We start from the raw sequence: 27532 nt of genomic DNA on the forward strand, positions 1-27532 counted from the left end.
TCACGCCACGCTTCCCGCGACGCCACACGACCACGATGCACACGGCACGCGCCTCTTCTCGCCCACGTCTGTTGCGGCACGTTACGAGAGCGGTAGCGAGGCCTTGGGTCGGAGGGCAAAGAGCAGCGGAACTTCTCAGGGAATTCGGTGTTGTGGAGTATGCGACGAAGAGGAAGACAAAGGAAGCGCGAACGGTATTAGCTTCGTTGGTTTTCGGGGGATTGTACTATCAAAAAGGCTGTGAGAGGAGTGGAATTGCATATAGTCGGAACCCAAGAAGAGAGGAGTAAATGGTATCAGTCTTATTGGTTATCACGGGGCTGTTTTATGTTTCAGGGGAACTAACTAACTAACTAACTAACTAACTAACTAACAGGTAGTGAGAGAAATAAGAATGAGTGGACGGAAGCGACGCAAGAAGAGAAACGCATAAAACACTCTCTTAGAAATGTAACGGCTGTTAATGCAAAATAAAATCAGAGAAAGGTTCTAGAAGCCGAAAAAGAAGACAACATATATCATTACGAGAAGAATGATGAGTGTGGGACAGTTTCAGAAGCAGTGGGATAATTTTGACCTGAAGGGTTTTAAAAAAATGGAAGCAGATTTAAAGCGACGAGGTAATTAAGTAAGACAGTTAATATCTTGGGGCTGTGTGTGTATGTGTGTGTATGTGTGTGTGTGTGTGTGTGTGTGTGTGTGCGTACGTGAGTGTGTGTGTGTGTGTGTGTGTGTGTGTGTGTGTGTGTGTGTGTGTGTGTGTGTGTGTGTGTGTATGTAATTAGGGTGCCTCAGTAAACAAAGGAAGTCGCTAAAAGGAGGCTGAGGATGAGGGATGAGTGAGAGGAAACAAGCGGGAGAAGGAGAGAATCTTATCATAAATTGAAAAAAAAAGAACGAAAAAAAAAGACATCACCGCCAGGTACGAAAACGGAGACAAGGAAGAAGAGAAGGAGGTGAAGGAGAAGGCGAAGGTGAAGGAGGAGGACGGGGAGGAGGAAGAAGAGGAGGAGGAGCAGGAGGAGGAAGTCACCACCACTTTGTACCAGGCACTGTGACCGTAGCAAGCACCACCACCACCACCATCACCATCACCATCATCATCTGCATCCAATCCAAAAATAAACTTTGAAAACGAAGGTGGCGCCGGACCGTGAGAAAGAAAAAGAGAGAGAGAGAGAGAGAGAGAGAGAGAGAGAGAGAGAGAGAGAGAGAGAGAGAGAGAGAGAGAGAGAGAGAGAGAGAGAGATATGCATTATCACCACACATCATCACCATAACTACACAAGAGAGAGAGAGAGAGAGAGAGAGAGAGAGAGAGAGAGAGAGAGAGAGAGAGAGAGAGAGAGATGCATTATCACCACACATCACCATAACTACACAATCCTTACTAGTAACCACACCACACATCACCACCATCATCATCATCATCTTATTCTTATTCTCTCTCTCTCTCTCTCTCTCTCTCTCTCTCTCTCTCTCTCTCTCTCTCTCTCTCTCTCTCTCTCTCTCTCTCTCTCTCTCTCTTCCTCTCTTTCCATTACAGCATCCTCTCATCCTGGCCAAGTCATTCAGCCTCACCCACTCCCCCTCCTTCACCAGGACGTACCAGGCACTAGGATACACCGCCCCCTGCCTCCAGAAGTCCCCCAGGTTCCTACACGCCCGCGCAGCTCAGATCATAATTGTTCCGGGTAATAAGTTGATACCCAAACACCCCGGGGCGAGTCACTCCTCTCCGGGGGGTCGCTGGAGAAGTGAGGAGAACTTGGTGCGGAAAGAGCAGCAGGGCATGGAGAAAGGTGGAACGTGAGAAGGAAGGGATCAGTGACCAAAGCCAGGTGTTAAGTAGGAAAGGAGATTATGAAAGATTCTGAGTTTCATGTTAAGTGCAGTTTCTAAAGGTTGAATGAAGAGGGCTTGGTGAGGGAAGGATGGTAGGGGACAAAGGAGGAACGAGCATGAGAAGGAAGGGATCATTGACCAAAGCCAGGTGATAAGTAGCCAAGGAAATTATGAAAGGTGCTTGAATTTCATGTTCATTGTAATATCTTAAAGTTATAAGAGGGCAGTGACAAACAGCTTCCGGTTCTCGTTTATGGAAATATTGTAAATTACATAAGAAAACAAAACAGCGTGCAATGTGTAGGAAATCTGGACGGAGAGGAGGTATGGGTGTAAACTTGTGCAAACCGCAATTTGAGGCAGACAAAGGTGTTGGGAGGAAGCCCCGGGGCGCCAACTAGTCTGACAGGTGACTGCACGCAGGCAAATCACAACACCCCGCGATTTGCTCTCAACGAACACACCAAGTGAAATTTTCCTCCCCCTCCTCTTCCTGGTTCTTGTCCTTATCTTTACCTTCGTCATCGTCTTTCTCCGCTTCCTTCGCCCGAGGAGGCAGAGTTTCTTGTCCCCAGCAATCGGCAAGAACAAGGACAAGCCCCACGGACTTATGAATTACCCTGACAGGCCCAGCGGTGTCGGGGGTCAAGGGTGAGCGTCCGTCAGCCCGCGGAGGAAAGACAGATAGTCAGTTGGGTCGTTAGCTCGGCAGAACCTGTTCCTTAAAAGATTCGCCTTTGTGTCGCGGTCCGCCGCTGGGAGCCAGGTGCCCACAGGCTCAATCCGCCGTGTAATTGTTGCCGTATCATATTTTCCTGCCGCCTTCGCCCCGCCACCGCCCTAATGCCACCGCCGCCGCCGCTCCCGCTGCCGCCGTTGCCGCTAGAGGTTACGTAAGGTGTGTCGTGGCGGCGGCGAGAGGGCGTGGCGGTGGCTGATGCGTTGTTGTTTTTCCCGCGGGCGGATGCTGCAGGCGCCCAAGCTCGTCACGTCTCCACACGCACCGGAATATTAATCAAACGCCCTCAGGATTCACTTTGACTTCGCTCACTTAAAATTCGTTTCCTTCTCTACTTTCTTTTGTGTAATTAAATCAAGAGACTTTGCTATCGCCGAAGGTCCTCGTGATTAAGATCCCGATGTCGTTCGTGTAAGAGAAAGGCGTGGCGTGGCGAGGCGAGGCGAAGGAAGTGGCTAACGAAGAAAAAATATCGGAGTGGAACGAGGAACCAAAAATGGGAAGAATGCTGGGTGGAAAATCAAAGAACATCATAATGATAGAAAAAAAGTCAAGAAGTACCATTAATTGACTCAAATGAGGCAGACTAGTTGAAGATAAGAGCAGGAACTCATTCACCTGATGCCTTTGTGTGTGTGTGTGTGTGTGTGTGTGTGTGTGTGTGTGTGTGTGTGTGTGTGTGTGTGTGTGTGTGTGTGTGTGTGTGTGTGCCAGACAAAGAACTCGATGCTAACCTCATTATTAATTTACATCTCGCGCATATTTCGAAATGAAAACATTTGCATCCTCCCTAATTCCTCTTGACGCCCGCGGCCTCGCAACACCACCTCGTGAATGCGGAAACGAAAGCAACAGTTTCTTACAAGTTTGTTTTTCACCGCAACTGACAAATATACCAAAATAGAAAAAACGGAAGGCGTGTTTCTTCTTGCAACTTCATGAAGTTCTGAAGCGAACCTGCTTAAAATTTAAAGTGCAGAAGAGCGACAAAGCTGTTGCTGAAGACCCGAGTTACCAGCAACCTTAAGACACAGTGCCAAATTAGGCTGTACTTCCATGACCATGGGAAGAACAGCCTAAATATTTCCCGGCCTCTCTTGAAGACCTCAACTGTACGTCTTGAAGGGAAAGCACAATGACCAACGAAAAGACACTTGTGGCGCGGTGGCGACAGAGGTGCAGAGGGCGGAGTAACCAAGGGCGCAGGAGGATGGAGGACGATTCAGCGAAGGAGATGGGGTTGTCTGGGGGTTGGGGGGGCAGGTTCAGGGGCCTCGAGGTCACCCCAGTCCTGCGTAGTGAAGAGTCGACGACCTGGACGACCCAGCCTCGAGGGGGAGATAAAAACGGCCGCAGGAAGAGGTCATGTCGGGGCCATTGGCGGCCCTTCCAACTCCTGCACCTTCTGTCCCTGCTACTCGAATTGGTTTAGTTGGTTAGAGGGCGCTGCTACACACTGGGCTCCTTAATTCCAAAAAGATGCAAGAATTAAGCCAAAAATACGAAGAGATTAAAAAATAGACCAGGGGAACGTCAAAACGAAAAAAAAAAGATTAATACATGTAATAACTGCGACAGCATAATCAGAATCCAGAATCCTCGAAATTAAAAAGAGATGGATCCCAAAAGCTAATAAACTTAAGCTTCTACTCGCGTGGGACTTTCAAAGATCGCTACATCGTCTTTGTTCTTCACTCTTGACGGTCGCCTCAACTGCCTGTGCTTTCAGCCTTCGTGGAATCCTAAGCTGGCCACCGTTGCGTGACGAAAGATTAGTAATTACGATAAAGTCAACATATAAGAAGCTTTCTTTCTGTATGAGTGTGAAGCTTGAACACGTAACGATCTGAGAGAGAGAGAGAGAGAGAGAGAGAGAGAGAGAGAGAGAGAGAGAGAGAGAGAGAGAGAGAGAGAGAGAGAGAGAGAGAGAGAGAGAGAATTTCAATTTCCCTTTCTTTCCATCCTTTTCTCTATTAATATCATCCTCCCCCATTTATTTATGTCCTTATAACCCATCCTTCCTCCTCCTCTTCCCTAAGTACTCTCATTTCCTCGCTCTTACCTTTCACCACCTGTAAGTCCCTCCACGTCCTACCTCCTAACCCAACCTTAACCTACGCTCCCCTCACCACAGCATCCCCCCGCTCCTTCCTAGCAGAAACACATGTAAAGCTGCACGGGGATAATCTAATGAGGGGCGCCCGTGTTGGTATGGGCCGCTGGGGGCGTGGCGGAGGTGACAGGCTCCACCACACCTCACCTCGCCGCCGCCCAGCACTCAACACACTCTAATTGGAGCGCCTTTTTTTTCTGAACACCGTAATTATGGCTCTTAAGTTCCCCTTGCACATTTACCTTACATCACGACGCTTATTTACATATGTAGAGTGGCCACAAAGGGGGATTATATTAATTACGTCCATTTTGTTAATTTTTTTTGAGGCAAACTGCTGGAAATTATTCTTTTGAGAGTATTGCAAAATCTAGAGTCATTTGCATCTTGTTACTTTTTTTTTGTTTGCGTTAAATCATAATAAATTCTTTAAGACCTCGTATATCAGAAAATAAAGTGGTTGAGAGAGAGAGAGAGAGAGAGAGAGAGAGAGAGAGAGAGAGAGAGAGAGAGAGAGAGAGAGAGAGAGATTGTTTTCGACACCAGACGGATGATTTCATGTCTGAGGGATGGATGAGGCGCGCTGGGGCAGTGCTGTGGAAAGGAGGGAAGGCAGAAGGGAATGAGGGACAAATGGTAATGCCATGCGTGATAAGGGAGTTGGAGGAATCTAATGACAGGTCTACAAGGAGGACCAACGCTCACCGCTTCTTCCATACCTCATCCCTCGCTTCCGCCTCCCTCATTAAAGAGGCAACGGCTTTGAAAATTCGCTATATATTTCATAAGAATAAATGTAAAGCCTCCTCCCAGGCGACAACTTATAAAAAAAAAAAACTAAAGCATATGGATACATTTCCGCGTTCCCCCACTTTTTGCGCCTCTCATCTGAGCGAGAACGCCCAAATCTCTCTCGGGGCCCTTGAAATTCTGCCGTAGTCACAAGTTCATTGACCGTGAAGCATAGCGGCTGTGGTTGGTGAGGGACACATCTAATTATCGCCGCTGGTGGTGTTTCGAAAAGACTTGAGGAACGCTGAGGAAAAGGAAAGTTCCAGGAAGGCTCTCGGGTCTTCGCCGCAGCTCCCGCGCAGGTGGCTGGGGAGGAAGATGGACGCATTTAAAACTTTTCCTCATGTCGATTTCAACTGGGCGAGAGTAAAGGTGAACCTGCAAGTTCAAGAGCACGTTGACCTTACGACAGAGGTGGAAGGAATAGTAAACTGGAGGTAGTTTGTTAGTAGGGGAAATGAGTGGCATTGCTGAACAGAGGCAAGAGAGAAGCTATAAATAAGACATGAGGTGTGGAAGGCAGCGATGTAAGGTTGTGGAGAATGAGAGAGAGAGAGAGAGAGAGAGAGAGAGAGAGAGAGAGAGAGAGAGAGAGAGAGAGAGAGAGAGAGCGAGAGAGCGAGAAAAGGGGGTGGGGAATTGAGATCGTGGATGAAGACAAAGAGGGGCCACAGCGAGGACACTTCAAGGTTGGTTTTCGGAGGTGAAGAACCAGAGACCTTGGCCAGTGCCCTCGGGAGTGGCTCGGACACTCACCTCCCACAAGCCTACATGCAAGACCCAAGGCTGTGAAATTTTTGGGAGTATATTACAGTAAGCAGGTAAAGACCGACCCGGAGACAGGTGGAGGGGAGCGAGCGGCGACGGTGAGGGGCGAAGATGATCAGCCTCAATAAAAGAAAACTTTGAGTCCACGATAGCCAAGTTTTCTTTAGTTTCTTTAAGGAGTCATTTTGAGATCAATATTTCTGGTGAATGTGAAGGTTGCTGCAACTTTTGTTTGGCAGGGAAGAGGTTTGAGCTGGGAAGGTGTAGGTAGTCGTGGAGTGTTCTTTGCATGGTTCTTACTTGTAGCTCTCACTGTGGTATCGGAAGTTGTGTCTTGTGCGCAATGCAGTTACAATATTTACGATTTCCAAAAGCCATCACTCCTTTACTTGCTATTTCTAAACCACGGGCTATAAATTTAGTTATATTTTTTGATACGCCTTTTTAATATGGTTTGCTGTACCCTCAACACCAACACCTACTTTCGAACCAGTCTTTCTTTCCTCACTAAACCTCAAACCATCAAGAATCATCCATTAACATCCCAAATAATCTTATATAAATCCATTTCATTCCCATAAAACAAATGGCGGCGACAGGAGTGGTGAGGAGAGCAGTTGGGAGAGAGGGAGGGAAGGGTGGAGGGGAGGTGATGCGCCATTTTGTGTGTGTGGCGGGGGCAGTGTCCTCTCACCCTGCCGCCCCCCAAGTCAGTGTTCTTCGCGAGGTTCTTGGCCGACGCGGAGGAAAGTCCTTCGTAAAATATTGTCGTCATGAAGATGTTGAACCAGGAAGAAGAAATGCGTGATGGAGGAGGAAGAGGAAGAGAAGAACAGCAGGAGGAGAAGTAGGAGGAACAGATGGAAGAAAAAGAGGAGGAGGAGGAGAAGGAAGAGGAAGAAAATGAAGAGAAGGATTAGAAGGAACAGAGGGAAGAAAAATAGGAGAAAGAGCAGGAGGAGGAGGAGGAGGAGGAGGAACAGAAGAAAGAAAAAGTGGAGGAAAAGGAAGAAAAGGAAGAGGAAGAGAAGAAACAAGAGGAACAGGGGAAAAAGAAGAAGGAGAAGGAGGAGAAGGAGAAGAATAGGAACAAAAGGAGGAAAAGGAGCAAGAAAAGAAAAAAAAACAGGAGGAGGAACAGAAGGAAAGAGAGGAGATGAAAAAACCAGAGTGTCTCTTGATGTTTTCTTTCAAATACTGGTTTATTATTGTTGCTGTTTTTCTTTCTTAATACTTTAACGATTTTTCGCTCCCACACACACTCACACACACACACACACACACACACACACACACACACACACACACACACACACACACACACACACACACACACACACACACACACACACACACACACACACACACACACACACACACACACACACACACACCTGGCCACGAAATTACCATAAACACATTGTCCATTATATGTAGTGGCCAGGTGATGGTGGAGCTTTTTTTTTCTCCCCCTAACTCACCACCACCACCACCACCACCACCATTACCACGTCATCACCTAACAACTACTATACCATCAGTAACTATATCAATAACTACCATTTCAAGCCATCAGAAGAACAATTATATTTGCTCCCTAGAGTAATATAAATTTTACAGTAACAATAATTATACATGTGACAAACGTTTTAATAATTTTGGAGTTATATAGGAAATCGTACATCGTAGGTTACTGAAGGGGGAAAGGGAGGGAAGAATAAGGGGAATAAAGGAAGTGAAAAAGGCGGAGGAAAGTAGACGAGGAGTAAGAAAAAGCGGAAAGAATAGTATCTTAGTGTACAGGGAAAAGGAAACGTATTGGAGAAAAGGGGGGAAAAGGGGAAGAAGAGAAAGGAAATTACATTAATAGGTTAAGTTAGGTTACGTTAAGTTTACAACAAAAAGGAAAACAGAAAATTAAGACTAGAAAATACAGAAAAAAAGAACATATTAAATTAATCAGAGCTGGAGGACCTCAACTGAGCGAATGGAGAGGGAATTTCTGTATGTCATAACACATAAACACCCTGAGAGGTAATGGGGTTGAGGGGTCAGTTAAGGGAGAGTGAAAGGGGAGAGAGGGGATATCCAGTATAACGACAACCTTTGGAGGAGCAGGAGATCACTTTGGAGGGGAGATGGGGAGGGGAGATGGGAGCTGAGGAGGGGCACAGGGGAGTGAGAGGGGAAAAGGAGGAAAGGGAAATGTAGAAGGATAGTTGAGATAGGGATAGAGAGGGGAGAGGAAAGGGGAGGACAAGAAAAACGGGAAAAGAGATAGATAAATGGAAGAGGGCCAGAAGAAAGGGAGAGAGAAAACCATAAGGAAGGGATGGAGAGATAAATGAAAGAGGGGAGAGGAAAGAGAAAGATAAAAACGTAGAGGAAAGGAGAGAAATATAATGGAAGAAGGGAGAGGAAAGGGAACGAGAAAAAGCCAAAGGGAAAGAGAGACATAAATGGATTTCAGACGGGTAGGAATTACGAATGATATAGTAAAGCAACACCACAACCTGTTCCATCCCCAACAACTATCCATACCCTACCATCCACCTCCCATCATCTACCACCTCCATCCATCTCCCCACTTCCACCCATCACCAACCATGCACCACCCATCCTCAACCACCTTCACCCACCCCCTGCCACCTCCACCTATTCACTACCGCTTCCACCCATCTCCAACCAGCCAACCACCCCTACACCACCTCCACCCATCCCACAACTCCCAAGCTTCAGTCCCCCCTAAACACAGGTGTAAGGAAGACCCCAACACGATTATCTTAAGCCCACTACAAGGCTCATTAAGGCCAGGTGAGGGGGGGTGTGCTTACCTAAGTGTTACCTGCCCGCTGGTGTTACGCTCATCACCTATCAATTACCTGCGTCAAAAGTTTAAGTGTTGTTTCGCCATACCGCCCTCCTACTCCTCCTCCTTCTATTCCTTCTTCTATCTCCAGTACCTTCCTTCTCTCCTCTTCATCCTTTAGGGTACTCTTTTCTGTCCTTTCCTCTCCTTACTTTCCCATGACCTTCAGTACTTTCTTTCCTAACCGTTCTCCACCTTCCTCTTATCGATGTCTCCCTCCTTTCTCCTCCTACTCTTCCTTCTGTCACCACTACGTTCCCTCTCTCTTCCTCATCTTCATCCTCTTCATCCTTCCCTTCTTTATTTTCTCATGAATCTTCAGTACCTTCTTTCCTGACAGCCCTCCGATTTCCTCCTCTCATCTGTATTATGCTGTCCTTCGACTTTCTACGATGATAGGTGGAAATAGGTAGGTCTGTTTCATAGAAGAACTGCCACGTGTAGGTCTGATGGCTTCTTGGTGCTTCCCTATGAATCCGGCGACTGTCTGTTAAGTTGAAATTACATGCTTTTTACTAAGTTCCATGGGTGATGTCTTGAAGTCAGTGAGCTGTGTGTTGCGTCTAGTAAAATTCTCCATCTAAAAGTATCTAGTTTCGTATGATTTCAAGTTAAAGTAGACTGATTTGATATGTTTCAAGAAGCCACCCGGATTTTTAAGGGTTAATTTCTTTTGTTTTTTATGATCTAGAAACGCCAGAGAGAAGCGAAGGGGTGGGAAAGAGGAAGAGGCGGTTCTTGTCTTATAGAAAGGCTGGAGGGGTGTTATAGGAAGGTGAAGGGCGGGGCTGAGGGAGGAAAGATGGAGAGAAGTGAAAGGCGGGGCTGCGGGAGGGGCGGTGGGTGGGGTGGCGAGGCGCAGTGGTCACCCCGGCAGCAGCATCCTTCCCTACACGTGGTCTTTTGGCGTCACCTTAAGGCAGCCACGACCTTGCCATCGCCACCACGGGTCACTGGCAGCGGTTACCTTCGCCACACCTTCCTTACCCTCTCATTTTTTTTTTTTTTATCTTTGTTGTCTTTTTTCTATTTCTTTTCTTCTGTTTTTTTTCGTCTTTTCTTTTTTTGTTTTGCTCTTGTTCTTCTTGTTCTTGTTCTTGTTTTTGTTTTGTTCTTCTTGTTCTTATTCTTCTGTTTCTTCTTAGTCTTATTCGTTGTTGTTATTGTTATTGTCCTCCTCCTCCTCCTCCTCCTCCTCCTCCTCCTCCTCTTCTTCATTATCATCATCACCATCACGGCCACTTCATCTCGAGAAGAAAAAAAAAAAGAAGTGCACACACACACACACACACACACACACACACACACACACACACACACACACACACACATACACACACACACACACATACACACACACACACGGGTAATTAATCATCACACAAAGCCAATGATAATTCACTCCCTTACCCCCCCCTTCCCCTTCAAGAGACTCACGTAACACCTGACGTTAGACTCATGAAGCAAAACACCTGCACTGAAAAAAAAAAGTAACGTGTCTGGCGAAACACCTGCGTCACAACCTTTCCTTCTCCTTCTATTCCGACATATATCTCCTCCCCTTTTCTTCCCTCCCTATCCACACACCCATACCCATACGCCCCTATCCACGCCCTCCCTCCCGCACGTGCCTACTGACCCTAACCTCTGTCACGTTCCTAGACAATATAATCCAGTTACAGCCACTTACCCCCCATTACTCGTCACGTTTGGCACACAATACCACCATTTCCTTTTCGCCTCAGGGTGAGAGTGGCGGTAGCGGTAGAGGAGGAGGAGGAGTACTGGAGGAGGAGGTGTTGATAATGGTGCTGGACCAATAGGAAAACCATGAAATTTATGACCTAAGGCAGGAGGAGAGGGAAGATTCAGTGCACGAGTTGAAACCAAGAGGAGGAGACGGGGAGGAGGTTGAAGAAAGGACGGTAGGGCAATAAGAAGAAGGGGAGTTGACACAGGGTGAACGAAAAAGCCGTGCGGCGATGAATAGTGGGATAAATGAGCAGCAGGAGTCTGGCCTCGGGGGGGGAAAAAGAGCAATTTGTTTTGGGAGTAATGGTCGTCGCCTCGTATACTGTCTGCTTGGGGGGACATTCTTGGGGATGCCTCGCTTTGCTCACGGCTCTTGACTTGTGGCGAGAGAAGTAGAGAGAGAGAGAGAGAGAGAGAGAGAGAGAGAGAGAGAGAGAGAGAGAGAGAGAGAGAGAGAGAGAGAGAGAGAGGGAGAGAGAGAGAGAGAGAGAGAGAGAGAGAGAGAGAGAGAGAGAGAGAGGGAGAGAGAGGAGAGAGAGAGAGATCGTGTTAATAGTATGATTTTTTTTATAATTGTTGTAATTTTAACTTTCATCACCTCTCAGAAAAATATTTATTGAAAATCTACGGATGTTTCAACCGCTATTCTACGGTTTTTTTTTTTTTTTTGTGAGGATGGTTCTCAAGATTCCCACGAGTACTTTCGTCCTGTTTCCATATTTTCCATATTTTTTGTGGATATTCATATTCAGATCTTGAGGCTTATTCTCTCTCTCTCTCTCTCTCTCTCTCTCTCTCTCTCTCTCTCTCTCTCTCTCTCTCTCTCTCTCTCTCTCTCTCTCTATCTCTCTCTACACCCCAATCCCTCTCCTCCAGACTCACTCTTCCCTCCCTCACCTCCCATTCCCCTCATACCACCACCACCACCACCACCACCACCACCATCACCACCACCAGCCCCGCAGCATCTTCGTGAACAGACGCGCCGCTTGTAGCTACCTGTCCCCACCTGGCAATTATGGAGGAACGACAGGTAATGGTCCCATAGTGGGCGAGTACCAGCCGCAACCACCACCACCGCCACCACCACCACCACACCCTTCACAGATCACACTCGCGCCGCCACTATCACTGTTTTTCCTGTTGTTATTAACGTAGCCAGAACACAAAAACAGGTGGGGATGCAGTTGCTCTCTCCCGTCCCCCCTTGAGGAAATAACAGCGTGCGCTCCAGGCCAGGAATTCATACAGCAAATAACGCCAGGAGGAAGAGGAGGAGGAGGGAGGAGGAGGAGGAGGAGGAGAAGGAACGGGAGGAGGAAAAATGGTGTCTCTACGTACTAAGGGTGTTGCCCACTCATGTGGTATTACGCTAGAGGTGATGTTATTTGGTTGGTCACGTGTCTGTCTGGTGTACGAGTCTCTTTCTCTCTCTCTCTCTCTCTCTCTCTCTCTCTCCTCTCTCTCTCTCTCTCTCTCTCTCTCTCTCTCTCTCTCTCTCTCTCTCTCTCTCTCTCAAATACACATTATCAATATCATGAACTAAAAAAGATTGAGAGAGACACGGAGCAAATAAAGGAAGGGAGGAGTGCAAATAATAATAAGAAGGAAGGCTAAAAATAGCAGACCAGTGGCGGAGTGTCTGACCACCCTCAAGGCAGAGCGGAAATTTCTCCCACGACCCGCCTGGGGGAGAGAAATCACTTTTGCTGCCGTGAACTTGAGGAGAGAGAGAGAGAGAGAGAGAGAGAGAGGAGGGAGAGAGAGAGAGAGAGAGAGAGAGAGAGAGGCCAATTTGATGCTGCCAGGAAGAAAAATGTAAGATTTCATAGTGAAGGTCAAAAGTATTAAAATATCATAAATAAATTTTTGCCATTCTAAGCTCATTTAATTTGTATAAGAGGAGGAGGAGGAGGAGGAGGAGGAGGAGGAGGAGGAGGAGGAGGAGGAGGAGGAGGAGGGGGATAAAGGAGGTGCTGACTGCATTTCTCAACTTCTCACCTACAACGAACCTAATTAACTAACCTAACTAAACCCAACCTAACCTAACCCAACCTAACCTAACCTAACCTAATGTAACACTGGCAAATCTACATCACACAAGGCGACACGCTAACCACACTCACGCTGACAGATAACACACTTTGTCTCTTATCTTACCCAACCATCTCTTATCTCACCCGTCTCAGCTCCACCCGACCTACCGACCTACCCTACCTATTCCACCCCTCCGGCCCATCTCCACCCTGCACCTCTCCCACTCTCCCTCTCTCCCTCTCTACCCCCCCTTCATTAGCTGCCGCTCAGACCAACCTGAGGCCCCGGCACGCTGGAAACAGGGCGATTAAAGGGTGTGTAATTTGTAAGGGGATGATGAAGATTCTTATCATTATCATCATCAGCTCGCCTGGTTGATAGTATTAAATTATGGTTGTCTTGTTTTTTTAATGGGGGATTAGCAGTCAGTCAGAGAGAGAGAGAGAGAGAGGAGAGAGAGAGAGAGAGTTGTTCTTTTCGTGTTTGCTTCCTTTTTCCTGCTGTGCGTAAGTAATTGTTATCTTTTTTAATTGAAAGTTTTCCTCATTGTCATTGTCCTCGTTGTTGTCGTCCTCCTCCTCCTCCTCCTCCTCCTCCTCCTCCTCCTCCTCGCTGCGATTTGTGTCACGGGGGAAAAGACTCAGCCCGTAAAAATATATGAAAAAGAACAGAGGAACAAAGAAGCAAGGAAATTTTATCACCGTCGCCTTTATCTTATGCAAGAAATAAAGTAGGTATTTTTAATTCTTCTTTTCCTTAATTTTTTTCTTCTTTTCCTTCATTTCCAGACATCATCCTTTTTCCTGCTTTTCTACGTACTGTACTTTCATTTTACTTGATTTTTCATTTATTTCGTTAGTTTTTTTTTTTCAGTTTGTGGCTTTCTGAAGTATTTGTATATTTTCAGTTATTTTTTCATAACTTCTTTTTTCTTCTGTTCGCTTCGTTGTATTTCAGTTGTGTCTCGGTAAATTGTTATTTTTTTTCATTTTATTATTTTTTTACAATGGATTTTTTTTTTCTATTGTTTCTCGTCTCGTTTCTTCTGTTTGGTTACCTTCTCATCTTTTTTCTTGTCTCCTCGTATCTTATCCTTTTCTCTCCTCCATCTTCTCCTTTTAACAATGTAATCTGACTAACTGACTGACTGACTAGTTGAGTGACAGTCTCTCTCTCTCTCTCTCTCTCTCTCTCTCTCTCTCTCTCTCTCTCTCTCTCTCTCTCTCTCTCTCTCTCTCTCTCTCTCTCATGTGGCAATTTTGCTATCTCTTATCTCATGGCTTAAGTTACTCAAGACACACACAGACACACACACACACACACACACACACACACACACACACACACACACACACACACACACACGGACATATACATTTAACATATCTTTGTTTATTTTCACTTAATATCTCAATATTTTCGTCTTATTATCTATCATTACGAATTCTGACGGGCTGTGTGTGTGTGTGTGTGTGTGTGTGTGTGTGTACACCTTATCTTCTCCTCTTTGTCTTTCTCCTCCCTCAGCCAGTCCTCATCCCTATCCTTCTTTCTCTTCTTCATCTCCTCCTCCTCCTCCTCCTCCTCCTCCTCCTCCTCCTCCCTCCTCCTCCTCCTCCTCCTCCTCCTCCTCCTCCTCCTTCACCCTAATAGAATAAAATACACACACAGTTCCCTCCCGTTCTCTCTGTTTACTGCACGGATACATTCTTTGCATCGCCAGACTCAACGCGAGGGCAGCACAACACAAACACATCAATCACAATAAAACAGTGAAGCGTCGGCAAGCGTGGAGGGACTTACTGTGTACCCTCCTTAGCACACTCAACGCACACTGAACACACACACACTTAGCGATTGCCTTGGGGCGTGACGAGAAGGGAAATGGTGTGTTAGTATGAGGGGATGACGAGGGTAGCGAAGGATAGAGGGAAGAGGAGTTTAGAGAGAAAATATGAGTGAGGTTTAAAATAAGGAAGATGAAGAGATAAAGGGGAACGAAAGGAAGAGCAAGGAGGAGGTGGAGAAGGAAGGGCAGTAGGGAATAAAGGAGAAAGGAGGTAAAGGAGAAATATGAGGAGGCCGAGGGAAAATCAGGAGGATGATGGAAAAAACAAAGGGGAACGAGAAGGAAAATTAAAGGAGGATGAGGAAGGAGAGAAGGGAATAAAGGAGGAGAATGAGATAAAAGAGGAATATGATGGGGATGAGGGAAAGGGGGGGAGAGTGAAGAAAAGATGAGGATATTGAGAACGAGAATAAAGAGGAGGAGGAGGAGGAGGAAGAAGAGGAATAAAGGAGGAGAAAAGATGAAAAAAAAAAGAATGATGATGATGATGATGATGATAGAGATGATAGAGGATGAAGAGGAGGAGGAGGAGAAAGAAGATGAAATAGCAGGGTGGCAAGTTTGAGTAATACAACTCTGAGAAGGAAGAAATGAAGACTGATGATGGAGAAGACTTGGGAGAAAGACTGAGATAGACAAGGAGAGGGAAGAAAGGGAGGAGGAGAGACGGGGAGGGCACGTAGAAGAAGAACATAAACGAAAAGGAAGAGAAGAGAAGGAAAAGGAGGAGGAGGAGGAGGAGGAGGAACGCAAGCAGTATCTAAAACCCCTTTTGCGGTGAGTAAATTTGTATTTTATGGTGTCACTTCAAAGCTGCGATGGAGGTTGTTAAGTAATTTCTTGGGAGAACACTAACCCGAGGGAAGGAGGAGGAGGAGGAGGAGAAGGAAGGGAGAAATAGCCCTAGAATATGCGGGGATGCCCTGGGCTAACCACAATATCGCCATTTCCATCGCCATTACTACTCCAACACCGCGACAAACACCCGAACCTGACAATGCTGGGTACTGCTGCTACTGCTACTACTACTACTACTACTACTACTACTACTACTACTACTACTACTACTACAACTACAACTACAACTACTACTACTACAACTACTACTACTACTACTACTACTACTACTACTACTACTACTACTACTACTACTACTGCAGCTACTACTATTGTGTGTCTGCACTTACCTTCTATGTCATCCATCTACTGCAGGCACACACACTCACTCACCAACTCACTCACTCACTCACTCACTCACTCACTCACCTGACAAAGGTGAGTGCGGGTGACTGCTATCAGAGGTGAGGCTGTAGGAATGCTCCACCTTCACTACAGGGCTGGTGGTGTCTGCGGCGGCAGCTGTGGCGGTGCTGGTGGTGGCATCTGTCTTGTCCGCGGCATCGGCTGTACTAGGGGGCGTGTTCAAGGGGCGAGTGGGAGTTGAGAAGACTACTGAAGCCTCCGAAGCTTCCAAGAGAGCTCAGCTGGGAGATGACGCCAAGAGAAGCCTCCGTGATCAGCCTGTCATTGAGCACCACACCGGTAGCGCCACCGCCACCGCTGCCACCACCGCTGCTCCCACCGCCGCCTCCACCAGTGCCGCCCCCCGCCTCCTCCTTCAAGCACCCCCGTCCAGTCCACGTCTCCTGCCACCTTCAGTGCCTCCTGTGGGTTCAGGGAAGAGGGTTGTGTTAGATAATGGCGGGGAATGATGGATGGGTACGTTTTGTGTTTGTTTTCAGTGGATTTCTTGTTTTTCTTTTCTCTTTTTTTTGGTTCTAACGGAAAAGAATGAAGCGTGAGTCGATGTTCACGTGTCATTTTTAGTAATTTTGTGTTTGCTTTTTTGCTGATTTCTTTTTTTTTTTTTTTTTTTTAGTTTTAACGGGTCTTGGGATTGATTCATTCACTCTCTATGCTTGGAAAAGTGAGCAGAGGTAGTTTTAGTAATAGAAGTAGTGGTAGCAGTAGTAGTAGTTGCAGCAGCGGAAGTGAGGGCAGTACCAGTAGCATTTGGAGTCATAAAGAGATAATAGTAGCAAAAGCAATAAGCCATTAGTAAAAAGTAGTAGTAGTAGTAGTAGTAGTAGTAGTAGTAGCAGCAGCAACAAATGAAACAGCATTAATACAACTTTTATTTATACATATGACCATGGCCTTATCATACACACATCACCAGCATCATGACCACCACTGACGCAACCAAAACAACGCCAGCAAAAATACAAGACAAGAAAAAGCACGAAGTATCATTAAGACAGTAAAAACAGGCAGGCAGAATAGAGGAGTAATATAATACCGTCCATGATAAAAAAAAAACAAGGCACTGCATAGGAAGCACATGAAAATGAAGCAATGAATCATGAGAAGCAAACAAAAATACGAAAATATAAACGGATTTTTTTGTCTTCAACTATTACATTTATGCAATAACATGAAAAAATGAAGCAGACATGTATCTCTCTCTCTCTCTCTCTCTCTCTCTCTCTCTCTCTCTCTCTCTCTCTCTCTCTCTCTCTCTCTCTCTCTCTCTCTCTCTCTCTCTCTCTCTCTCTCTCTCTCTCTCTCTCTCTCTCTCTCTAAAGGACAAGATCGCAATCAGACCTCAAGCAAACTGTTGACAACTAACATGCAATTTCCTGCCTAGAGAGAGAGAGAGAGAGAGAGAGAGAGAGAGAGAGAGAGAGAGAGAGAGAGAGAGAGAGAGAGAGAGAGAGAAAACATGGTATGCTCCCCTGAACTGCGTATAGACAAAGCCACTGAACTAACATATGCAATCATTAAGTAAACGGAAAACAAATTGTACTGCAAACATGATGAGCAGCGTTATGAGAAGCGAATGAAGCAGGAAACACGAGAAAAGATTCGCGGTAAGAACAAATTTGATGAAAACAAGGAAACAGGAAACAAGAAAGGCAATAGAGGTAAGGGAACAAGTAAGAAAGCGTAAAATTTATAAAGTAAGGAAACACGAAATGGCAAATAATAAAAAAAATTAACATTATATATTTTTTTCTATTTACACGGGAGAAAAAAATGAAAAAGAAATAAACAGCGACAAATTAATGACGACAGACAAAAAAAAAAAAGAAGAAGAAAAGTAAAAAGCAAGTCCACAAGAAAAATAATAAAGACTACTATAATAAGAATAATAATAATGATAATAAAACAACAAACTGTATGAGCGACGACAAACAACAGCAACAACAACAAAAAACAAAACATCAACACCACTGACCAACAAAGACCACAACAACAACAACAACAACAACAACAACAACAACAACAACAACAACAACAACAACAAAAACAAAAACAAAAACAACAGCAATAACAATCAGAACAGTAGCGCAGACACAGCAGTCAATGTAAGTCAATGTGAACGTGTCAATCCATTCCAAGATGTGACTACTGAACCTTGTATGGCCAATGCATTCCGGAGGGCGCCCTCAGCGAGTCCTGCAGGGGAGAGAAACGGCTAGAAAGGGCGCGGTGCTTCAGAGAGAGAGAGAGAGAGAGAGAGAGAGAGAGAGAGAGAGAGAGAGAGAGAGAGAGAGAATGTGTGTGTGTGTGTGTGTGTGTGTGAATTGAATTTATCCTTAGAGTTTTACATAAAATCATGGTGCACAAGCCTTCATAAAACGTATGTAAACAATTATTTCGTGTTTTATAAATTAGTCCAAATGCATCACCTATATTACATGATTTTTTTTCAACATCATCTTTACATGAACAATTTAAGGACAGCTGTAACAAAGAGCGTCAAGTTGTCTTAATACATTCGTATCATTTGTCTGCATCAATTAAATATACTTAAATTGATTTGGTCTACGTACCTCCATAATACGTTGAGATATATTAATTTCTGAGTCTAACAATTTTTTCATTCTCACTCCTAAACAATACATGGTACTCGTTACCTGTTACTCCACCATTGGATTTGCTACAAACACATTCTTCCCTGCTGATATTATTGTATCTTCCTACAGTGATTGGCAACTTGTGTGTGTGTGTGTGTGTGTGTGTGTGTGTGTGTGTGTGTGTGTGTGTGTGCTTACGTGTCAAGGGGGAAAAAAAAGGCTCGCTCAGTTTTGCCGATCCTAAAATAAATAGATAAATAATATTGAATAGATTCCATTGAAGAGCCTAATTTAGTTAATTTATTGCGAATCTGTTAGTTTGCTTTGGTCTGTTTGGTTTGTGTGTTTAGGTGTTTCAGTAAGAATGTTATCTTCCCTGAGTACACCAATATGTACCGCAACTAAATACTAAATAGACAGGATAGTTAAATTTCACTTCACAATCGTTTCTTGCTTCATTTCTTCATACATCTCATGTTAGTTCCCTTTCTCCATTTCTCCATCTGTCTCCTCTTTCTTTTTCTCTTTCTCTTTCTCCTCCCTTCACACACCCATCCATTCATCCTCACACTGACTCTTCACTCTTCTTTTCTTCGTTTACGCTTCTCTTTTGAGTCGAGAGGAAAAAAAGGAAGAAAGAAAGTCAAACGCAGACTCATTTTTCTCAACAACAACACACACACACACACACACACACACACACACACACACACACACACACACACACACACACACACACACACACACACACACACACACCTTTTCGTTGACCCAGTAGTAGTTCACGTGATCCAGGAAATCATTGCAAGCCATATCATAACTAAACATTTTTTTCCTTATTCCTTCAGAGTAAGTACAATCCAATTCCAGAGATGGCGGACTTCTCTTAATATATCCATGGCCATTGAAGTTATAGCACTCCTGTGGCTTATAGTGACTGCTGTTCAATCTCCTGAATGCCATAATAAGTTGTAAGCACGATGCAAAGAGGCTGCCTGGGTAACTGGATGGGTTTCCCTGTCTTTGCCTTCACTGTTCACTACTCACTCACGCATGGATCACATTTAACTCTCAACTGATTCTCCCTCTTTGCATTCCCACACTTCTTCCTCAGTTTCCTCACAAGTGTGCATTTAGTATTGCGTCTCTACGAGTGTGTGTGTGTGTGTGTGTGTGTGTGTGTGTGTGTGTGTGTGTGTGTGTGTGTGTGTGTGTGTGTGAAATGAATTATAATTATTTAGTCGTTAATAGACATACATGTGTGCTTTATGTTAATGTGTATACATTGTGTATATGAGTGTGTGTGTGTGTGTGTGTGTGTGTGTGTGTGTGTGTGTGTGTGTGTGTGTGTGTGTGTGTGTGTGTGTGTGTGAAAGCCATGCCTATGTACGCCTCGGAAAGAGAGAGAGAGAGAGAGAGAGAGAGAGAGAGAGAGAGAGAGAGAGAGAGAGAGAGAGAGAGAGAGAGAGAGAGAGAGAGAGAGAGAGAGAGAAGGAGAAAGAGAAAAAATCTGAATATAAAATAAACGAGAAGAATGGAAGGAGGGAAAGAAACATTGCAACAATCACTAAGGCAAATGTTTGATAACGGGACAAAGGATGGAGGAAAACTAAAAAATAGAAAATACACAGAAAGGGAAAGTTTGGTGTGAAGGAAAGGGAAGAGAGGAGAAGGGAAGGGAAGGGAAGGGAAGAAGGGAAGGAAGGAAGAAACGAGGGAGAGAGGAAGGGAAAGTGCCAACTTGCTGTAATCGTGAGAGAGAGAGAGAGAGAGAGAGAGAGAGAGAGAGAGAGAGAGAGAGAGAGAGAGAGAGAGAGAGGGCGTGGGAAGGATGAGACAAGGTAAACAGAGACAGACTGATGAGAGAGAGAGAGAGAGAGAGAGAGAGAGAGAGAGAGAGAGAGAGAGAGAGAGAGAGAGGTAACACTACAGAAAGTAGTATTAATACAATCCTTACCACAAACTAAAAAAAAAAAAGAGACAAAATAAGTCAATTGATTATACAGTGACAAACCTGGAAATGCAAAATATATAAAACCGAAAGATTAAATTTCAGAAAAAGAAGTTGACTGGAAAGAGAAAGTTGATGAAATTATATTATGAAAGCGAAAGTTTATGATAAAAAACAAAAACAAATACCGAAGATGAAGAAAAGGAAGAGGAGGAAGAAGAAGAAGAAGAAGGAGTGCTGACGAAGGAGAAAGAGATGATGCTGATAGTGAATGATAATAAGCAGAAAAAAAAATCAAGAAACAAAGAGAGAAAAAACAAAGAAGAAACGAAGAAAAAAAAAGCATCGAAGGTGAAGATAATGATGATATCAATAATGAAGGAGGAGAAGGAACGAAGCGAGAAAGAAAGAAAGAAAAATATCATCTAGCCTTGGCCCTAAAATCTTCTTCCTCCCTCACCTTTTACCCATCTTCCTCCCCCCATTCTCCCATCCCCTTCTTCGCCCATTACTTCGCTCCCCTCCTCCTCTTCCTCCTCCTCCTCCTCCCCCCACTACACTCTTCCTTCCCAGCCTCTCCACCACAAACTTACTATTTTTTTTTTCCTACATAAAGTCCTTCTTCTTCCGTCTTCTTCCCTCCTCTCCTTCTTCCTTCTCCTCCTCCACAGTGCTCCCTCTTCCCCATTCCCCATTCCCTCCCATCATTAATTCTTATTTTATTCCGACATAACTTTTTTTTATTTCTTCTCTCATCTTTCCCCGTCTCCTTTTCTTCCTTCTCTCTCCAGTATCCTCTCTTCCCCATTCCTCACTCCCATCCCATCACTAATTCTTACTTCTCCTCTCTCTCTCTCTTCTTCCCCCCTTTCTTTCTCTTCCTTCTCTTATTTTATTTTTTCTCCTCTTTTGCTTCCCTTCTTATCTTCGTTCTCCTCTCTCCAGTATTCTCTTCCCCATTCTCTATCTCCTCTCACTAATTCCTACCTTCTCCTTTCCCTTCTTCCTTCCTCTCTTTCTCTTCCTTCCCCTCTACTTTTATTTCTTTTCTCCTCTTTTCCTTCTCTCTTCATTTTCCTTCTCCTCTCCCCAGTATTCTCTTCCCCATTCCCCATCCTCCCCCTCCCCATCACCAAGGCCATGCAAGTGTTGGGAGCTAATGATGGAGAATATTTTCATTCATAATGAATATTTACGGCCTTCAATGTAAATAAAATGCTCAGCTGTATTTGACTGTCTTGCTGTCTGTTTGCCCGCCTGTTTGCCTGCCTGTCTGCCTGTCTGTCTGTCTGTCTGTCTTTTTTGTTTGTAGGCGTGTTAGTTTCTCTCTCTCTCTCTCTCTCTCTCTCTCTCTCTCTCTCTCTCTCTCTCTCTCTCTCTCTCTCTCTCTCTCTCTCCCTGATTATATTCTATGAGAGAGAGAGAGAGAGAGAGAGAGAGAGAGAGAGAGAGAGAGAGAGAGAGAGAGAGAGAGAGAGAGAGAGAGAGAGAGATATGCAGTTGAAGGTGAAAGAGGTAACGGAGGATCTCATGAGGAGGAGAAGGAGGAGGAGGAGGAGGAGGAGGAGGAGGAGGAGGAGGAGGAGGAGGAGTAGGAGGGTCAAGAAAGGCTGAAGTGAAAGTTGCGGGGGAGTGTATGAGACTGGGTCGTGAAGGAGAGAGAGAGAGAGAGAGAGAGAGAGAGAGAGAGAGAGAGAGAGAGAGAGAGAGAGAGAGAGAGGGCGGGGGGGGGGGAGAAGGAGGAACTGGTAGTAGTAGAAACTTGTTGGCTTATTATGAGGTTACCAGCTTTAGTACGCTTCTCTCCTCTACAAGTCTTAGTAGGTACCGCCACAATGGGACGTTTAAGTGATAATGCACCGCCCTCCCCTCTCCCTTTCCTGCTCATTGTTGGTGGCGGGAAGAGAGAGGAAAAAAAAAAAAAAAGCGGAATATATATTCTCTTTTTTTTTTTATGATGAGAGGTATTTAGAAAGCCTCTTAGCCACTTTTTTTTTTAATTAGGTATTCTCTTTTATTTTCTATCCAAGTGTGTGAGGAAAGGAGGAATAATGATGCTTTTTTTTTTCTTTACCTATTCCCCTTTATTTTTACGTCACCTTGCAGCTATTCACGTGGGATACAATATGTACAATAGAGGAAAAAAATAAAAGAAAAAGGAATGATGTAAATATTTCCACAGAATTTACGTTCTTGCATCACAGACTTGCCTGCTTGCACTTGTGAATAATTATACAACCAGCAGCTTACACCAACAAATTAATAAATTGCACACATCGGAAACTTGAGTTCACGCTTCCCTTTCCTCTGACGTGACGCTCCGAACACGTAACAGTTTTCCATCACAGTCCTCAAGTAACATTCCAGGTGATTCGCAGGTCAGTTACTCGTTTTCGCGCGTGATACTGACCTGATTAACACTTCCATTGGTGCAGGAGGAGGAAAAAGAGGAGGAGGAGGAGGAGGAGGAGGAGGAGGAGGAGGAGAATCATGTCTATCTACAGAAACCAGGTAGAAAATCCAGTACTTAGTTGTTATCAGAGAGAGAGAGAGAGAGAGAGAGAGAGAGAGAGAGAGAGAGAGAGAGAGAGAGAGAGAGAGAGAGAGAGAGAGAGGGAGAGAGAGAGAGAGACTAGAACGTAACTGAATATATGAGGGATTTATTAATTTTTTTTTTCTTTGAGTGCTCTGTGTGGGACGCGAAGGAGGCCACGAGACGCCCAGCGAAGGAGGCGGAAGGTCACCGATAGGTCACCATTGTGTCCTGGATAAGGTCAGTGTGGGAAGTGAGGTCATGAAACTGGGTAATGGTTCTGCTGCTCCTCCTCCTCCTCCTCCTCCTCCTCCTCCTCCTCCTCCTCCTCCTCCTCCTCCTCCTCCTCCTCTCTCTCTCTCTCTCTCTCTCTCTCTCTCTCTCTCTCTCTCTCTCTCTCTCTCTCTCTCTCTCTCTCTCTCTCTCTCTCTCTCTCTTCTTATCTCCCGTTTCCTTCTCGTCTTTCTTCACTTGCTCCTCCTCCTCCTCCTCCTCCTCCTCCTCCACACATCCACATTTGTGCAACCTGTGAATCGAGTAGCCACACCCATCCCAGCACCTCCACTATCACCACTCCTCCTCCTCCTCCTCCTCCTCCTCCAACTACTACTACTACTACTACTACTACTACTACTACTACTACTACTACTACTACTATTACTACTATTACTACTACTGCTGCTACTTCCACAATCATCATCACCACATGTGTAAAGGTGTGTGTGTGTGTGTGTGTGTGTGTGTGTGTGTGTGTGTGTGTTCAGTATCAAGACCATTACCACCACCACTCTTATTACAACCATTTCCTACCCCTAGTGAGCCTAGTCTATACTGCAGTCACCATCACCACCACCATTCCCACTGTACCATTCCTACCACTATCACCACCAACGAAAACACTAATCACCATCACCACCGAAGTCATCACCACCATGACCACTGCCATCACAGTCACCACCATCACTCTTAACAGTACCATTACCCCACACCACTACCACAGTCAACACCACCACCATTCCTACCATTACTACCTACGATCACCACTAACAGCTGTCGATACCCTCACGATCACCACCACCACCACCACCATCACCACCATGAAAGGCTGAACACTATCAAACAGCAATAATTCATTTCTCTTATGACGTCAGCACCACCACCATCACCACCACCACCACCACCACCACCACATGAACCTTACCAGAACACACATCCCTTCCCCTTCCCCTCTTAACACATGCAGTCCCCCACATTCCCTAATACTTCGCCCCCACCCCCATTGCCCCCACGCCCCCACCACAGTCACACTTGCGTAGTAAAATGTCCCTAAAGTGTAAAGAGAGAAGGTACACGTTTTTTTCTTTAGGTATGCAAGAAAATTAGGTTAATGGCTGTGATCTAATTTCGAATAGGGTTAGATTTGGTGGTGGTGGTGGTGGTGGTGATGTTGTAGTAGTAGTAGTAGTAGTAGTAGTGCTAATAGTACTAGTAAGTAACAACAACAACAACAACAACAACAACAACAACAACAACAACAACAACAACAACCGTAACGACAAGGAGAGAAAAGCAAAAAAATAAAAATAAAAGAGAAAAAAGAAAGAATAAAAAGAAAAAGGCAACAACAACAACTCACTCGCAAAATAACAATAACAACCTCAAGTACGTATCCTTTCCAGAAATTCTCCTTACGTTGTGTGCATGAACCTTGAGAAGCAAAGGAATCTTACAAAAATAACTATAATAACTATATATATATTTTTTTCTTTCGCCTCATAGTGTGTTTAAGAGCAATCAGATACATATAGAACTTCAAATAACGTGTAATCTCAAATCTGCCGTATTAGATTCCATTCATTTCAACCTTCGTCATTTTGTCATTAATATTTCTTCATTCTTCCACTCATTCCAAAACTCACTCACTCACTCACTCACTCACTCACTCACTCACTCACTCACTCACTCACTCACTCACTCACTCATTAAGGCTTTTCATATGCGGGTTGTTTCTATATATATATACAATGAGTTGATAGGAGAGAGAGAGAGAGAGAGAGAGAGAGAGAGAGAGAGAGAGAGAGAGAGAGAGAGAGAGAGAAAACAAAGGTGTAGTGCTAATTTGACAAATTTGTGTGTGTGTGTGTGTGTGTGTGTGTGTGTGTGTGTGTACATATGTGAAGAGAAAAAAAGTTAGGTAAAGACAAGACAAAGGGAGGGAAAAGCTAGAGAAGATAGAGAAAATAAAAGAGAAGAGGAGGAGAAGGTGGAAGTGATGTGATAGTGATGATGAAAGTGAAGGTGATTACGAAGAGGAGGAGGAGGAGGAGGAGGAGGAGGAGGAGGAGGAGGAAGAGGAAGAGGAAGAAGAAGAAGAAGAAAAAGAGAGCAAAGACGACAGCAACCATGACAAAAACGAGGAAAAAAACGACGAAGATCAAACAGACAGACAGGGAGAGAGAGAGAGAGAGAGAGAGAGAGAGAGAGAGAGAGAGAGAGAGAGAGAGAGAGAGAGAGAGAGAGAGAGAGAGAGGTCGACAGATATATATAAAAAAATAGACATAATAGACTAACTGAGAACTAGATCGGCAAATGTATAAATGAAAAAAAAAATAATACACGTCGGAACGAGAAAGAGAAAAAAAGAAAAAGCAGAAAAAAATATTCGCATCAAGAGCAGGTGTGTGTGTGTGTGTGTGTGTGTGTGTCAGGGCAATGTACAGCGGTCACCTGTTCACACCTGTGGTTCTGTTGACTAACACCTGTGCAAGTGTTATTGTCCTCAACCCCGCCCCCTTCACCACCACTACCACCACCACCACCACCACTACCACCACCACTACCACCACCACCACCACCACCACCACTACTACCACCTACCTCTTCACTATCTCTATATATTTTCCCACCTTCCTTTTCATCCTTTTTTTTATTTCTTTTTTAATCACCACCATCATCATCACTGTTACCTCCACTGTTACTATCACCACCACCACCACAATCACCACCACTATCACCATTACAACCAGTCAACCTTCACTATCATTATCAACATTCGTATCATTTTCATTACCACTGCAATTATTGACTCTTTTCTATTTTTTTCTCTCTCTATCATTCTTTCTTTATTTATTTTATTTTATTTCCTTATATCATTGTTGGGAGGAATATTGAGTAAGGATGAGAGAAAGAGAGAGAGGAAAGGCCTATTTTGAAACATCTGCAAACACACACACACACACACACACACACACACACACACACACACACACACACACACACACACACACACGAATGACTCAGCTGAAACGCATCGCATGTAACCTAACGTATCTCTCCTGACTGAAAAATTAAACTCGGTGAAATGAAATCAATAAGAGAGGAATTTAGGAAGAGCATCAACAGGAAGGAAAAGAGGAGGAGGAGTAAGGAAGAAGAAGAAGAGCAACAAGAAGAAATGCCAGAATTAATAAAAACAGTCTCACTTTTGATGTTGCTTACTTTGAATCACTAAAATACACATTCCCCCTTCCCCCAACCTCACCCCCTCTCTCTCTCTCTCTCTCTCTCTCTCTCTCTCTCTCTCTCTCTCTCTCTCTCTCTCTCTCTCTCTCTGTGTGTGTGTGTGTGTGTGTGTGTGTGTGTGTGTGGGAAATTGAAGGCTGGGGCGAGGGTCACAAAAGAGAGGAGTGGAGAGAGGGGGAACGGGGAGGGGGAGGAGTTATTGGGGGGTTTTAGGGGCCGCCACACCTGTGCTACAACACTTGCTGACTGGCATTAGTTCCAACACACACACACACACACACACACACACACACACACACACACACACACACACACACACACACACACACACACACACACACTTTCGAAAGATGGGAAATGTTTTCGTGTACGTATACTTGAGTGTATATGTGTGTGTGTGTGTGTGTGTGTGTGTGTGTGTGTGTGTGTGTAGATGGATAGATAGATAGATAAATAGATAGATAAATAAAGACAAATGATAGATAGATGGATAGGCAGATAGATAGATAGATACATAAGTACATACATGCATACATGCATAGACAGATAGATAGATAAATAGACAGTTAGATAAACAGATAGATAGACAGATTATGATATGAATATGCACAGGAATAAAACTAAAATTAAAACAAAAACAAAAAAATAGTTTAACTCAATGTCTTAACCACAACCATCACCACCACAACAACCACCACCACCGCCACCACCATCACCACCACTGTCATCTCTCCGTCCTCCTTATCTAATCTTCACTGCGTCTCTTATCAGGGTACCCATGCTATTATGAGAAAGACGCTTGTTTTTGCCTTTTTTTCAGTGAGGAGGAAGGCGAGGCCACTCTGGGGAACAGTGTGTTAACCGGCTTTGTTTGTTGTAATTGTTCATTTATTTGAGTTACT

The 27532-nt window shown here is 44.6% G+C and overlaps 1 protein-coding gene across 3 annotated transcripts in view; it reads right to left on the reverse strand.

Moving 5' to 3' along the window:
* The window catches only part of LOC135104332 (cyclic AMP response element-binding protein A-like), a 94604-nt gene that overhangs the window by 11092 nt on the left and 55980 nt on the right, over positions 1-27532 (reverse strand). For 2 of the 3 annotated variants that reach the window (XM_064011613.1, XM_064011610.1), the window contains exons 2-3: positions 18182-18223; positions 16031-16429 (exon numbers count right to left, since the gene is read on the reverse strand). The gene's annotated coding sequence lies outside the window, so the exon portion shown is untranslated. The remainder of the gene's footprint in view (positions 1-16030; positions 16430-18181; positions 18224-27532) is intronic. The other variant, XM_064011612.1, reaches the window with a different exon arrangement.

Source organism: Scylla paramamosain, chromosome 10, assembly GCF_035594125.1.
Source record: "Scylla paramamosain isolate STU-SP2022 chromosome 10, ASM3559412v1, whole genome shotgun sequence".
Lineage (NCBI taxonomy): Eukaryota > Metazoa > Arthropoda > Malacostraca > Decapoda > Portunidae > Scylla > Scylla paramamosain.